The 12,758-nt window shown below is 56.9% G+C and overlaps 1 protein-coding gene across 1 annotated transcript in view; it reads left to right on the top strand.

The window, feature by feature from the left end:
* Window positions 1-7,629: 7,629 nt before the first annotated feature.
* The window catches only part of AHDC1 (AT-hook DNA binding motif containing 1), a 64,644-nt gene continuing 59,515 nt past the window's right edge, over window positions 7,630-12,758 (top strand). Inside the window, 2 exon segments of the mRNA XM_070383671.1 lie at window positions 7,630-7,854; window positions 8,098-8,195. The gene's annotated coding sequence lies outside the window, so the exon portion shown is untranslated.

The raw sequence follows: 12,758 nt of genomic DNA, 5'->3' as shown, positions 1-12,758 counted from the left end.
CCATGCTTGGCAAACAATGACTAAGTATTGGCTCTGTGAAGGGCCCTTTGCTAGGCAGGAGCCTGGGAACACAGACCTGAACAAGATCTGTCCCTGTCCTGAAGGAGTTCACAGTCAGGCTGGGGAGAAACAGTAGTAATAATAATAACTCATTTATTAAATGTCAACTGAATGCCAGATGTGTTCACGGTTATCTTTTCATTTAATCGAGTCCTGAATCTGGTTCCATGATTAGCACCCCCATTTACAGGCGAGGAAACTAAGGCCCAGGGATTACCTGATGTACCAAGGTCACACATATATATGACAGAGCTGGGATCTGAACCAAGGCCCATGATCTGTCTATCAGACCTTGCTACCTCTGGGTTTTGGGAAAGGATCCTGTCTGCCCCAATGGATGTTTAGGGGATGCTTCTGTCTCTAAATATTGGTAGAAGGATTCTCTGGAAACTCCCCAAGTTGAGTGACCTAAAGGAAACAGAATAAGGTGGCCAGTGCAGATGGAGCTTTCCCTGCGCTCAGCCCTCTGCTAGGGATGGCTGAACCGGAGCAATAAGATGCAGAGAAGCCAAATGACTGCTTAGAGAAGTGGTCACAGCGCTGGGAGCCTTCGCTTTGCATACTCCAAGTCTCAGGGGCCAAGGCTTCCAGAAGGCCATGGTTTCTGGCCAACCGAATTCACAAGAACCTGATGTTTAAATCAGAGGCCCAGTGTTTCCATTTGCCATGGAGTAAGCACATAATAAGAGCACAGCTCTGGAACTGTCGTGTAATGTTATGAATCTGGCCTCTACCATTTGCTAATTGTGTCATGTTGTGCAAGCTATTAATCGCTCCAAGCTTCAGTTTCTTCTTCTGTGAAATGGCAATAAAATGCACAATACATGTTAGTTGTCTTTGTCACTACCGTTTATAGATCATTCACTCTATGTAAGGCATCCTATACATGCATGTTGCCATTTAATCCTCGGAAAGTCTTATGAGGAAATAGCTATTATATCTTGATTTTACCAGTAAGAAAACCGAGGCACAGTGAAGTAGACTATAGGACATAAATGGCAGAGCAGGGGTTTGAACCAAATCCTCTGACTCCAAAATCAGTGCTCTTAGTCTCTAGAGTCTTTTCTTGGGACCAGACTATTCCTGTCTGCCCCCAAGGGGCTCTGCCTGGTACCTGGATATCCATTTAGTTTAGATGATGGCCCAGCAGGGCAGTGAGCCACCTGGAGTCCCCCAGGTCCCTGTGACTCCACAGCGGAGACCAGAGCTGCCTGAGCCTGGAATCCCTCTGTCTACTGGTTCCCCGTCCCTCCCTCTGATGCAGCCGAATGAATTCTCCCTTGCACCCCCTTTTCTGTGCATTCTTCTGTTCCCGTCAGATAGAGCACAATGCAATTGATTAGGCCTCTGTTTTCTCAATTTCAATCACATCCTTGCCCTGCCTCCCTGAGATTACAGGCGGGTCACCTTGATTGCGGTTTCCACCGTTCACAAAACTCTTCAGTCATTTACAAAACCATCTCTCGCCTCATTCACTCCCCCACCTGGCTCTTCTCCTCTGCGATGCATGATTTTACTGGCTTAAGACTCAGAGGGCAATTTTATTTCCAAGTTCATGGTGGGGGAGGAGGACACCTAATTGACTAATGCTGGGTGTTTCACATGCATCATCTAATTCGAGCCTCACCATGAGGCAGTGCAGAAGTAGGATTATTCCCGTTTTACCAAAGTGGAAACAAAGACTCTGAAAGGCCACAACGCTTGCTCAAGGTCACTCAGCCGGATGATAGAGTCAGGATTTGAACCCAGATTTGTGTGACTTCAGAGTCTCAGGCATCCCTCTGTGTCTCATTCCCTTATTTGATGGAACAGCATGGGAAAGTGTGATACTAACCCAGAGTCAAGCCCAGGGAGGACATACTGCAGACTGGGGGTGGGGGTAGCCCCACATGTGCCGGACTGTTTTCATAAAAGAGCCGACTCATTTATTAATTTTACACACATCTACTGATGTCTCCTGTAGGCTGGTCCTGACCAGGAGGCAGAACAGTAAACAATTACAACACTTAGGGGCAAGGTCAGTCTGGAGGCCAAGGGAGACTTCTTGGAGGAAGTGAAAGAAAAGTCTGCCTGATGAAGCAGCCAGAGGGTGAGATCATCTCCCACTGAGGGAATAGCTTGTGCAAAGGTCCAGAGGTATTGTAGAGCAAGGTCAAGTCAGGCAAGTACAAATAATTATATATGGGAGGGTTGAGGCAAAGGATGAGGCATGGAAGAAGGAGGTTGGAAGGCCAGAGACAAAAGATACTGGGGTCAGGAAAACAAGGGTTATGATCCCTGAGTTGAGAAAAGTCAGAGAGAAAAAGTCTGGGTGGCCTAGGACATATTGGGATGAGTCTATTCTGGATTCCACTGCTCCGGTACTGAGCTGGGTGGACCCACTATCCACTCCAGGAGTTCTCTCCCAGGTACCATATCAAAGTCTCCCTCCCACTCCGGGAGATACACACACCCACCCACCCACCCACCCCTGGATGGTCTTGCAGTGATGTCTGTACTCTCTCTAGCGGCCATTCTGGGCACTACATCCAACACTGCAGGAAACTTTCTGGGATAGAAGAAACCTTCAGAACCTTCCCATCCTCAGGATGGGAGAGACAGTCATTCGGTACAGTTTATGCTCTCAGAAAGCTCACAGTTTACTGGTGGTGAGTGTGAAGGGCACAGGCAAAGCAGATGTTGGAGATCAGGAGAGGGTCCTAACCCAGTTGGGCAGGGGGACATCTTCTCACAGGAGGTGTTACTGGAGACTTGAAAAAGGAATAAAAGTTTGCTTGATAAAAGCAAGAGAGGGGCATCCATACTCGATAGAATTGAGTAGCTCAGAGGCAGGAAATGGGACTGTGAAGAGAGTTAAAATTAAGTAGCTGTGATTGGAGTGAAAATTTTGAGGGGGATCTGTGGCTAAAGATGAAGATGGCGAGGTCGGCAGGGGTTGTCTGCTGTGTCCTCAAGCTAGGATTCCAAACCTTGCGTCACAGGAAGTCACTGAAGAGTTCTGAGCTGGGGAGTAAGAGAGTCAGATTCACTTTCCAAAAGGAACCCACTGGTGGCCCACACGGAGGAAGGCCAGGTGGGAAGAGGTGGGAGAGGAACACCCTTCTTGGACACAAAGAATCACACCAGGTCACACTCATAGGAGGACACAGAGCTCTGGGCAAGCCTGTGAACTAGACGTAGAGCACAGATGACGACACCTACAGACTTGTCAGTGGGACCCCAGGCTGAGCACCCAGACAAACACACACATACTGACATACACGCAAACCCAGAACTCAGGACCTCGAACCAGAAGGAAGCCGAGGACACGCATTCACTCCCAGTCACAGGCTGACAGTGTGACCGAGCACACTGATGGACGCAGGAATTCACCCGCATGTACTGTGTGGCTGTCAAGGGCTCTACCCTGCCCCGCCCCACCCCCACACCCAGTCCCTCACCACCTCCGGCAGGAACAAAGCTGACCTTTGCCCCCTGGCCTCTGGCCTCTCCTCCCACACCCCCTGCCCAGAGGGAGGAGCTGTTTGAAGTCTGGGCTGCAGCTGGGGTTTCCTGTTGCCTGGAGGAATGTGGGAGGACTTTCAGGGAGGGGTGAATGCAGGGAGGCCAGCACAGGAGGAGGGATAATGGAGACCTGGGGGCCTTGGTTCCCACTGTACCACAGTGAAGGACAGCTTCCTGCTTCCACTGTCTCTGGGGCCCCAGCTCTGAGCTGTTCCCATCCAGAGGAGGGGAAAACCAAGGCCTCAATGGCTGCAGTCCAACGGGCCTCTTGTTCCTGGATCTGTAGCTCAGTGGTTCAGGACAGGCCCACCACCTCTTTGGGCCTCAGTTTCTCCTTCTAGGGACTAGGTTGAATTCCTCTGAAACAATCCAGACCTTTCCTGGGGATAGCTCCAAGAATGAGGCCAGCCCCAGAACTTCTGTAGTCAGGGAGGGCGGTGCCCATTCCTACCCAAGGCTCACTTCACTCTGCCCTTTCCAGGAGCTCCAGGGATGTGGCTCCAGGCTGCTGTGACCTCAGTTACTGTTATTATTATATGGCTCAATAATCCCTCAGCACGCCTGTGCCAGTTTTTCAAACTGCTTTCATATCCATGTGTTCAGTAAATCTTCTCAACAGCCTTGCCTGTAATACAGAGAAGGGGTTACTCTCAGTTTTACACATGTGGAAATGGAGACTCGGAGAGTTAAGGACACGCAAGCAAAAGCCGAATCAGAACCAGGTCTGGAGAATTCCCTGGCTGTCCAGTGGTTAGGACTCCACGTTTCCACGGCAGGGGGTCCAGGTTCAATTTTGGGGGAAGGGAACCAAGATCCTGCAAACTGTTCAGCACAGCTGAAAAATAAAAAGAACCAGGTCTGCCTGCTTCCTATTCCACATGCCCTCCAAACTCTTAGGCCCCACAACTTTTAGCCCCTCTGGACTCTCACTTCTATTTCCTAGGTCTAGCTACATAACACCTTCTGCTTACATCGAGACAAAAGTGGTTGCAGTGAGCTGAACCTAGAATGGGATGGTTTAGGTTCTTCCTCTCCTTCAAGTCTGCTTTCTCTGGGAGTTTATAGGTACCCTGACCAGCCTGTGGCTACTCCAGATGCTGTTTTTAAAGACCAGGTAGCCCCCAGTCCATCCTAAAGGAAATAGTCCTGAATATTCATTGAAAGGACTGATGCTGAAGCTGAAACTCCAATACTTTGGCCACCTGATGCAAAGAACTGACTCATTTGAAAAGACCCTGATGTTGGGAAAGATTGAAGGCAGGAGAAGGGGACGACAGAGGATGAGATGGTTGGATGGTGTCACCGACTCAATAGACATGAGTTTGAGTAAACTCCAGGAGTTGGTGATGGACAGGGAAGCCTGGTGTGATGGACAGGGAAGCCTGGCCTGCTGCAGTCCTTGGGGTTGCATAGAGTCGGACACCACTGAGCTGAACGGAGACCCCTTCGGACTAGGCTGGTAAACAGATATAGCAATTGGACACTAGGTGGCAGCAGCCACCCACAGGAAGACTTTGCTTGAGTTTGGGGAGGACCCCCGCCCACCCTCTCCACAATACAATTTTAAGAGGCTCCAAGAGAAAGACCAGTTCCCAGATGACTGGGAAACCCTGTAGTGCTTGGTTTCCAGCAATGCCCAACACCTTGGGGGCTAAGAGCACCCAGCCTCCCTGGGAAGGAGGCTGCTCAAGCAGCCTGGGGTGGGAGAGTGTGCATGGACAACCCTACCTAAGTTCTATTCCCCTCTCACTTACAGAGCCATGGGCCCTACTAATCTTGGCCCCTGTACCTCATCACCTAATCTCTCCCCTCCCGTGTCTTTCCCAAACTCCTCTTCATCCCACTCCACCTGGGGCTCCCTATCTCCCAGAAGCCATCCTGTATTGCCCCCCAGTTCCTGCCTCAAACTTGATTCAGCCTAGGTGGGGTCTTCATTCCCTGGGGCAGAGCCTAATACGTAAGGATGTTGTGAAGGTGTAAAAGAAAAGGGAACCTGGGCCTCTCCTAGCCTCCCCAATGCTAAAGTCTCACCGGTGGGGGACCAGCTGGGGCAGGATGCCAAAGCCTCATCTATTTGTGATAACTTTAGGTCAGGCTTGGGAGCTGCAAAGGGCCCCTAACAACTTTAACCATTGCTTTCGTTAATATCTGATCTTACAATGGTCTCCATTCAATTGACAAATCTTTGAACCCAGGGCTTGCCTATAAGGAGAAGCTGCTCCCAAATGGGGGCTTCTGCGGCTGGTCAGCAGCCCCATGATGCCAGATCAATAGATGGAACTATTTAGAGCCCTAGACCTCTGCCATGGGCGTGGTGCCCCCAGTCCCTGCAAAGGGCCAACAGTGTCCCCCAGAGCCCCTCCTTTTTTTGTCTTAGAGGAGGGGCTTGCAGGTGGTGACAGGGAGCTGCCGTTGGCAAAACACCTGCCTTTTGTCACACGCTGGCCATCACCTCGTATCACCCCGCAGGGCCAAAGGAAGAGTCCGAAACAGGTGGGCCAAGGACAAAGGCACTGCTGAAGGGACTTCAGACACAGGGAGGGCAAGACAGAAAAAGCCAGCAGACATTGGACAAAGGAATGCCAGACACACAGATGAAGTGGGACTAGCACAGGATCAGTGGGGCTGCTGCTGGTAGATGCCGGGGACAGGACAGCCACCATGCATTATTCATCTCCGTGTCCCCTGTGAGCCCTGCACACCTCAGTTAACATTTGTCGAATTTAAGTGCCAAGGGAGGACACACAGACGCCGGGAGAGAAGGTCAGATGGAGAGCTGGGAAGTCGCAGTTCCCTGCTTGATCCAGAGGTTAAGCAGTGAGCTTTGGAATCGAACAGACCCTGGTCCAGCGCAGGACTCAAGAGCCCTGCGGTGTTCAGTAAGTGGCAGCAGCAGCAGTTCTCCTTCTTGCACTGTCCAGAGACCTCTCCTTGGTGACCAGGCCCTGGCAGTGCACATTCCCATCTGTGGGGATAGGCCAGGCAGGGGGCCAGAGCTAGGGGCTGGATAACAGATGTGACCTGCAGAGGAGGTAGGTGAAAGTGCTGAGTCCAGCCCCCTGGGCCCAGCAGGAGCTCTGAACTGTTGAATCTGAATGCTGCTTCCTGACACCAGGAAGCACAGTCGATTTCAGGAAGGCAAGGTTGTGTGTGTGTGTGTGTGTGTGTGTGTGTGTGTGTGTGTGTGACAGAGAGAGATCTGTGGAGAATCCAGGACTTCATGCTCTTGTCTTCCTCGGACTTCTAGAAAAACTAGTCTTTGGTGGGGGTGGCTAAACCCAGAGCTCAGAATTTGAGACTGGGGTCCCTGAGTGAGGAGGAGGAGGTGCGGGCGGGCTTTGAGTTTTCTGGAGCAGCCCTCTCTCCATCAACCCTTGCGCTTTACTCAATAGGAAACCTCATGAAGGGAGAACGCCTCCAGATTCAGGGAGCCGGCCGTCTCCTGTTCTCGCTTCCTCTCACATTTAATTGGGACGCCCCCAGAAAGTCTCAGGCCCTTTTAGCTAGTCCCTCGATTCCCCCATTCTACTCTTTCCATTCTCAGACCCCGCCCCTTCACTCCCACCCGCAACCTCCGCTCCGGCCAGAGACCCCCGCGGGAGGACGAGGAACGTGGGGAACGTTGGTGATCCTTAGGGAAGAATGCAATCCCCCTTTGTAAAAGAGGACGCTCGCCCTCGGGGCTCGGGCGCTGGGTGCCTCCCGCGGGCTCCCGGCCGCGCCGTCGGAGCTGCCGGCGCCGCCCCGCCCGCCCCGCGCGCGGAGCGGCCGAGGCGGGGACTACAAGTCCCGGCGAGCCGCGCGCGCGCTCCCCCCTGGGGTTCCGGATGGTGAGCGGCGAAGGTAAGGCGAGCTCGCAGAGGCAGCGGCGGCGGCGGCGGAGACGGAGAGAGGCAGGCAGGCAGGCAGGCAGGGCGAGGGCGAGAGACGGCGAGGGGAGGGAGCGAGCGAGGCAGACCAGACAGACAGACAGGCGGGCGGGCGGGCAACGCGAGCCACCCGCCAGGCTGCGCTCAGCCCCGCTCGCCGCGGAGAGAGCAGAAGGCAGGAGGAGGGAGGGGAGGAGGGGGAGGGAGGGAGAGAGGGAATCCAGCTACCACCACCCAAAGCCAGCGTCTGCTTTCTGTCCTCATTTCCTTTTCCCACCCAGCTCTGAGAGCGGAGAAAGGCAGAGGGAGCGAGAGATTGAGACAGTCAGAGGGACAGACAGACAGCCCGAAGAGAGCGGGAGGGAGGAGGGCGGAGGAGGAGGAGCAGGAGGAGGACTACGCGGGGCGCGTTCCCTCCCAGGTTTGCAATTGGGGGGTGGGGGCGGGGGTGTCCAGGGCTGTGAGAGTGTGTGCGCGGTGGTGGTGGTGGGGGGAGAAAGGGGGCCGCAGAGAGAGAGCGAAGGAGTGATCGAGGTGGGGGGCGCCGCGGGAGCTGGGGGGCCGGGTCCAGCGGAGTTAGCGGCGGAGAATGTGAGCCGAGGCGCGAGCCATGCTGTCAGCAACGGCGGGCGGCTCAGGGCTCCTCCACGACTCCTCTCCCCAGCTGCCGGGCGCCCGCGTCGCTGCCGCCGCCGGAAGACAGACGCCCCCCGAAGCCCCTCGCCTGGCTCGGACCCACGGAGCCGGCAGCCCAGCACTCCGGTGAGTGGCGCCTCCTCCCCAGCCCTAGACCCCCGCTGGGGACCGGCCGGCCGGGCTCTTTTGTGCAGCGCACCGGGGGGGCCCCGCGCCCCCTCCGCGCGCCCCGGTCCGGTCCGCCGGACCCGGTGGCTGCGGTGCCCGCGGTGCGATCGGTCTTTGTTTCCACCGGGGCCCGCGGCTCGGCTGGGCTCGGCTCGAAGCCTGGCAGGCAGCGCCGGGAAGGGGGAGGGGGAGGTGGACGAGAAGGGGGGGCGGGGAGGGGGTTCTCGGGTTTCCTGGCCGCCCCGCGGCTCCCCCGGCTCGGGGGCGAGGTGCGCGCCCAGCGCTGCCGCGCGCCCCCTCCTCCTTCCCCCTCCCTCCGTCTTTGGATTTAAAACTGCAATTTGCTCTCCAGCTTGCTGAGAATGTGGGGGGGTGGGTGAAGGGGGGGGGACCGTGGGAGCGGAGAACAAGGCTGGATTTTAGGAACGGCGCTGGGAAAGGGGGAGACTGCGGAGGGGAGGAGCCCCTCCTCTCCAACCCCCAAATCCCAAGGTTCCGCTTGTGCTCTGGGAGTTGAGGGGCGGGGACCTAATGACCCGGAGGGGGTGTGGGGCGGAGGAGGGATTTGGGGGCGGCCGGGGCCAGAAGGGTTGGGCCGCGTGCCCGGTTACCTGGCGAACAAAGTCGGCTCACTTTTGCATAAATAAATAAATAATCGCCCATCAATGCGTTTCCTCTGAGGCTCTGATTGAATCGGGGGGCCCCCTCTTCCCCAGGGGTTGGGGTGCTGAGTGACAGCTGTCAGCCCCCTGGGCCTGTCGCTGGGGGGTGAATCGCTGAATCCCTCCGCTTTCTGGCTCCGGGCGCATTCCCCTGCTGGGTCTTGGTCCCCGGGCAGAGCCAGAGGGGCAGGGGGATGGCTCCGAGTCTAGGAAATAACCTTGTTTCCTGTTCTACAGGAAAAGGGACGGCAACCCAGAGAGTTTGGGGGCTGGGGATGAAGACTGATGGGAGCCGGAGGGGTTCCCCGGCAGCCTGACCCCCCAGCCTCCTGCCAGGCGCAGGGGCCGGCCGAGGGAGGGAGGATGTGGGCCTTGCTGGCCCGAGGCGGGCGCTGGGGCAGTCCCCGAGGCGGGCAGCGGGCACCGAGCAGGAGGAGGGAGACGGAGAGCAGCGGGGGCGGGAATTCTCCACCGCAGACCCTGGGGGCCGGGGCCAGATGTGGAGGGGCGGGGAGTCCCCCTCCCTGCTAGCTTGGGGGCCCCGGGGGCTGGGCTGGGAGGGGCTGAGCCTAGTGCCCTGGGTTCTGCACCAAGTGCCTGACTGGCAGGGCCAGCTGAATTTGGGCCCAGGCGTCACCCTGGGAGGCAGGGCCAGCCTGCACCAGCCTGGTCCCTGAGCACAAGGAGGGACCCTTGGGGGGCCTATGCCTGTCTGGCTGGGCAGGCGTTTCCCGCCGGACCAGTTGGTGTCAGGCGGGACTTGGCCCCAGCTCCCTGGGCAGAGCTCAGGGTGTGAGGACAAGCTTTGCCTCTGGGTCAGGGTGGCCACATTTTGTCCGCTGCTGCTGCTGCTGCCGCCGCCGCCGCCGCCACCGCCGCCGCCGGCGGCGGGGCGGGGGCATGTACCCGGGCCTGGGCAGAGTCCTGCCAGGAGCATTTGGGGTGTTTCTATTGTTGGCTTGTTCCTGTTCCGTGTGGCCCGGTGTGTGTAGCTGTGTGAGCTGGGGCTGTAAGTGAAAGATTACCAGTCAGTCCACCCCCCCAACCCACACCCCCACCCCCACCCCACCCCCTGCCTGTTGGGGGCAGGCTGGGTTGTGGTGGTGAGCTGTGGGGGACCCCCCCAGGTGGCATGTGCCTGCAGCTTGCCATCTCCCTCCTTTGAACAGATGTATATTTATTTTTATAGTAATAGAAAATCAAACTGGATAGTAAGTTGAATTCATTTTTTTTTTCTCTTCTGCTGTGTCAATAGTTGGAATAACCCCCAGAGACGAGTGAACTTCTTGCCCCAAAGCTCCCACCCTCCTGAGGTTGCAGAGATCAGTGAGGGCATGAGCTTTGGGGGGCCAGTGGGCACCAGTTCAAACTGTTGATTCTTGTCCCTCTCTGTCTGGCATTGGGGCAGGTACCCAGGTGGGGAGGCATTGCCCCCTCCCCAGGCATCCCCCCCCACCCCACTCCCCCTAGTCTGTCCTCTCAGCCACCTCCTTGGTCAGCACCTAAGCTGTGCCCAAGCCCTCAGGGGACGTTCTCCTGGTGGGCTCTCTCCCCCTTTCTGGGCTCCTGGCCCACGTGCTGATATTTATTTTCTGTAGTAAAATCCATTTTTAATGCCGTTACTTTTGAAATAATATAGAGAGAAACAAATGTGATGTGTTTAAGTTGCCCTCTGTGAGTTTTTAATGTGATCTATGGCTGAGGTAGTGATGGAAGGAGCTGTTGGGCTTGGAGGAATTTGGTGTCATAAAGAAAAAGAGCTTGCTGTTTATTATGTTTGCTGGGCTGGGGGGTCTGAAACAGGGTCGTGGGGGCCTGGAGTCCCAGCACCCCCAGGTGCCGTGATGGACAGCAGTGCTTCTCAGTTTGGAGGTGTGTGGTTTCCAAGACTCTTTTTCCTTGCTCCCCAGCCTTCGATGGGGCCTTTGGTGAGGGGGCTTGGGAGCTGAGGGATTTGTTCCCCACCCCCCCACACACATAATTCCACCTGGTTAGACTTTGGCTGGGAGGCTTCTGGAACCCCCTGCTGAGCTAAGTGGAGGTGTGCTGTAGCGAGGATGGATTTGGACTCTAAAGGAGATTAAGAAATGGGATCTTTACCTGCTTGGTGTGCCTGTGCTGGAGACTTGAGGGGCAGACAGTCTCTGGCAGAAGACCCTTTTTTTAAGGTGGGGGTTGCTGCTGTGGACCGGCAGAGCCCCCAAGGGACATTGCTGGTTTTCAGGTCAGCCTGGAGCACTGGCTGGAGCCACTGCCTCCTGTCGCTTCTGTTCCTCATTGGACAGGGGCTTCCTCCAGGCAAACCTGATCCCCTCCACTTCCCCTCTTCTCCGCTCTGCCCCACCCCAGGTCAACTTTTTTTTTTTTTTGGTTTGTGGAATACAGAGCTCTGTGTCTCATGCCAGCCACCCAAGACCACAGGGTGCCCTGCCGCCTTCGTACCAGATGCCCAGGCGCTTCTGGTCTGATTCGTGAGGTCAAGCCGACTCACTATTATGGGATGGAGCCCAGCTCAGTCGCTGGGTCCCCTGGGTCTCTTGGGACAGAGCCGGGGAGGGGGTGGAGCTGGGAACTGAAGGAGGGGGGGAAGCAAGGGCAACATTGTTACTAATGTCAGCAGATGGGCCCCCCAGGGAGAGAGCTGGGGTAGGGGGAGGTGGGGAGGAAAGAGACCCAGACAGTCACACGCGAGGTGGAGAGAGGGAAAGATGGTGACAGGGGGAGCAGGGAGAGGGGGAGCAGAGAAAACAGTCAGGAAGAGCCAGAATCAAACCCCAAGAGACGGGTCCAGGGGACCTAGAAGGCCTAGGTGTGTGCCACTCCCCACCTCAAAGCCCGAAATGAGCGGGCACTTGAGAGCCTCTCGCCCAAGATCAAATGCTGCTAGGATTGTGTTTGGAGGCGAGACAAGCAAATGTCTCAGGGAAGAGGGAGGAGGACAGACAGGTGGGAGGGGGAGAAGGGAGGACTCCCACAGGAGGAGGGAGAACGGGGAGACTGGGGGATTCCAAGGGTCACTAGACTTAGGCTGCTGCCCCACAGGGCAGGGTCTCCCCACTGCTTTGCCCAGATGTCTGTGGATGGAGCCTGGCTCTTCTTTGGACCTGGGGGCGGGGCCGGAGGCAGGTACAGTGCCCCACAGATTGTGGGCGCTCTGCACCAGGAGGCATTGGGATTTTAAAAACAGGGAACATCAGGAGCATTAGAGGCACCAGGGTGCCATGCAACTGCATCCCCCCTTCCTTGTTTGACGGGAGGAAACCCAGTCTAGAGAGCACCCCCCAGCCGCTGCTTGCCAGGGGTCACAGGCAGCAGAGCCAGATCTAGGACCTAGGCTCTTTCCCTCCACCTCTCTGTAGTTAGAGTTGGAACAGCTGCAGGGGGGCCTCCTGGGTGCGCGGGGGTGGGGGCCAGAGCCTGGGGAGAGGAGCAGGCGGGCACCCTTGTGGCCAGAGCCCCCCCAGGGGAGGGGGAGGCGCCGCTGCCTGCCGGGAGAGAGAGAGAGAGAGAGAGAGAGAGAGGAGGGGAGAGAGGAGGGAAACAGTGAGTCAGGCTTCCAAGAGCTGAGGATGAGAGAGCCAGAGCTGGGAGGGAGAGGGCAGGGAGGGCTGCTCCGAAGCCCGGAGAGGGAGGGGGCCCAGCCAGGGGCAAGGAGAGCTCTGGAGGGAGGGAGCCAGCCTCTGGCCCCAGCCCAGCGGCAGGGCTGCACAGGGCTGTGCGCCCTGCGGAGGGTGCAGCCAACATGGACTCTGCCCACGGCAGGTCAGGAAGGAGCCAGGTCCTGCCCCTGCAGGTCCCTCTCGTCATCTGTGACCCCACCCCAGGGTCTCAGAAGCTCCTGACTGTGTCGTCCCCTTCC

This window comes from Bos mutus, chromosome 2, assembly GCF_027580195.1.
Source record: "Bos mutus isolate GX-2022 chromosome 2, NWIPB_WYAK_1.1, whole genome shotgun sequence".
NCBI lineage: Eukaryota > Metazoa > Chordata > Mammalia > Artiodactyla > Bovidae > Bos > Bos mutus.
The sequence above is the reverse complement of the archived record's forward strand: the minus strand, read 5'-3'. Positions and strand labels throughout refer to the sequence as shown.